Source organism: Nicotiana tabacum, chromosome 24 (genome assembly GCF_000715075.1).
Source record: "Nicotiana tabacum cultivar K326 chromosome 24, ASM71507v2, whole genome shotgun sequence".
Classification (NCBI taxonomy): domain Eukaryota; kingdom Viridiplantae; phylum Streptophyta; class Magnoliopsida; order Solanales; family Solanaceae; genus Nicotiana; species Nicotiana tabacum.
The window spans coordinates 108,250,140-108,253,529 of NC_134103.1; positions in this window are offsets into that span (position 1 = coordinate 108,250,140).

A 3,390-nucleotide genomic window follows, 5' to 3' on the forward strand; every position below is an offset into this window, starting at 1 on the left:
ATAATAAAATTTACAAAGCATTGTCTTAGATATTTTTTTTAGCATCCTTTTGTCTCTAATATCTATTTAATTTTTTTTTTTTTTAAATATGTTGGGCCCACTTAGCCCGTTTAGCCCGGGACCAAACGGTCTGGGCCCGGTCCCGGGCCGGTCCCTATAAAAAGCCCGTTCGGCTGGCCCGTTTAATTTGGGCCCGGCCTGGGATCGGCCCACTTGGCCCGTTTAGGCTCGGGACCGGCCCACTTGCCAGCCCTACATGAAACACATAATGAGACTAATTATTGTTGCCGTTTTTTAGAGGGCATTTTATTTTATGATAGTTTCTAATCATTATTATGCATGCATATTTTCTGACTTGTTCCTAATTTAAAAAAACGGTTGTGGTTAAGTATTATTACTCACTGACCTAGCGACTCACTCCTCGCTATTTTTTTACAGAAACAACAGTTGACGCGAGCAAGGATTTCATTAATTAGAGTACATGAGTTGATAGTTCATGGTGAGCCCCGCACTTGTTTGCGTGGGTGAAGAGTTTATTTATTTGTTATCATCTTTCCTTATGAACTCTCAGAGTCGCTACATAGTCATTTTTATTAGTGTCATGAGCATTCATTCGTTATAATGGACTAGTTACTAGTACTACACTTCTTCCCATATATATTTTATGGGTTTAGTATTATATATTGATAAGGTTGGTTAGTTGATGAAGATTGTGACAGATTTAGGTGATTATTGGTTGGTTGTTGTTTGTTTATGAGACAGAAAAACTTTTGGATAGTCCTTAAATAGGGAAACTCTGTCCGATTTTGTGTAAAATACCGATGAGGCTTACTTGGGGAAACTTTCTCCTAAGCACCAGTCACGATCCTAAATTGGGTCATGACATGACCGAAGAGGATCAAGTTAGAATGAACGAGGTGGAAGCGCTCTGCCTGTTCAACGAAGCTCAACAGGCACTGAATCGGGTAATTTTGAATGTCCCTTCATTATGTACTTAGATTTAATCATGAACAATCATAATATTTTCCTTTGTGCTTACAGGCCTCGGTGCTTCATCATGAGGCCTTTCTCTGATTTAGGGAGGAGTTCAAGCGTCACGAGGCTGAGACTCGGGAACTTGCTGAGAAGAAGGATTCTCACACGCTTCTTAGTGAGAAGCTCCAGGCCGAGTTAGAAGCGGCTCGGAAGGAGCATGTCGATCCGGTCGAGCAGGTAAGACGAATATTCGAACTTAGTGATTATGATTCAGACACATTGTCTAACAACCCGAACCCACAGGTTCAAAAATGACTTGACCAGATCTAGCAACTCCAGGTGGAGGTGGACACGGGCTGAGGCCGAAGAATGGAAGAAAAATATGGACCGCATGGCCTCGAAAAAAGAGATTGCCCGAGCACAGTTGGATTTGGCTGAGGTTCAGCTTCGGGCTGCAAAGGAGAATAACTTAGAGCGGGCCTAAACGTTCGAGGGGATCCAATCTCAGTTGAACTCGGCTGTTTCTGATCAAGAGAATTTGGCCGAGGAGCTCGAGGCGGCCAAGTTAGAGGTTGTCGTGGCCAAGACTAAGGCTGATGAAAAAATGGCTCAGTTCAAGGGCGATGTCAAGACTATTCAAGAGCAAGAGAGGAACATGGTGAAGCATGCGAGGTGGAAATCCCGAAGGGAGGCCCTCGAGGGAGTCCATGCTCAGAATTTTGACGTATTGGCTGAAATCGAAAATGCCAAGATATACGAAGCCAAGGCCAGGAAGCTGGCTTATCCCGAGGAAGATTCCGAGGGGTCCGAAAAGTCGGGTGGGTCCAATGGTGACGAAGACCTCGAAGGCGACGACGTAGCCCCTGGTGAAGATTAGGCTAATTAGAATCCTTTTGCTTTTTGTACTATCTTTTTGTTGAGGCCGTTCCACCTTTGTAAAAAATATATAAGGCTTTTCCCTTTCATTACTTTTGAATTTTTCCTTTGCTTTTTTATTTGTCTTCGCAAAGGTCGAAATGCCTTAGCATGAAATAATTAGGTTATATTCGAAGGTTCGAACAAACCTTGCCTTTAACGTCACTTTGTGTTAAGGCATTGTAGGGATTCGGTGTTACCGAAAACTTTTTCCCAAAATATTTTAGGTTTAAAGCTTGTCGAGGGTAGCCTTTAGAACTGGTTATAAGAATTTTTTGAAGGCCTTGTTTTTGTTACGAGTCTCGAACGTATCCGAGCCATGTTAATATGGTTGTAGCCTTTTAATTCGGGCAATCCAAATAAGCTTCATGCCCTCGAGTGTTATTAACTCAGAACGACCTTAGCCTTTTAATTCGGGCAATGCCAAATAAACTTCATGCCCTCGAGTGTTATTAACTCAGAACAGCCTTAGCCTTTTAATTCTGGCAATGCCAAATAAGTTTCATGCCCTCGAGTGTTATTAACTAGGAACGACCTTAGCCTTTTAATTCAGGTAATGTCAAATAAGCTTCATGCCTTCGAGTATTATTAACTCGGAACGGCCTTAGCCTTTTAATTCAGGCAATGCCAAATAAGCTTCATGCCCTCGAGTGTTATTAACTCGGAACGGCCTTAGCCTTTTAATTCGGGCAATGCCAAATAAGCTTCATGCCCTCGAGTGTTATTAACTCGAAACGACCTTAGCCTTTTAATTCGGGCAATGCCAAATAAGCTTCGTGTCTTCGAGTGTTATTAACTCGGAACGGCCTTAGCCTTTTAATTCGGGCAATGCCAAATAAGCTTCGTGCCTTCGAGTGTTATTAACTCGGAACGGCCTTAGCCTTTTAATTCGGCCAATGCCAAATAAGCTTCATGCCTTTAAGTGTTATTAACTCGGAACGGCATTAGCCTTTTAATTCGGGCAATGCCAAATAAGCTTCATGCCCTCGAGTGTTATTAATTCGGAATGACCTTAGCCTTTTAATTCGGGCAATGCCAAATATGCTTCATACCCTCGGGGTTTGTTAACTCGGATTAAGGTGGCCCTTGGGCTCGATAGCTTTAGCTTCTTGAAATATATAAGAAATATTTCAAAGGACAAGATGTTTATGTGCAAGGAAGAATCTTCTTTTATATTCTTGTGCATAATATGTGTACATGTATACATGTTTTGTGCCAGGGCTTGAGCGGTCTGTGTGGGCACGGTTCATTTGACCGTTTGGCCATTACAATAAATCCTATTGACCGAGGCCCTTCAATCATGTAATTTCTTTCCTTGTTAGAGTCGATAATTGAGGGTATTGCCCCTAAGTGTTTGGGGCATACTGAAGAGTGGCCTCGAATGTTGTTGTGATTATTGTCACTGGTTCGTAGCCGACCTTCAATTCTAAGTTAACACGATTTACTTGTTGCCTTGTTAAAAACCTTGCCAGAAAACTCATTTGGGATAAAGCCAGTTTA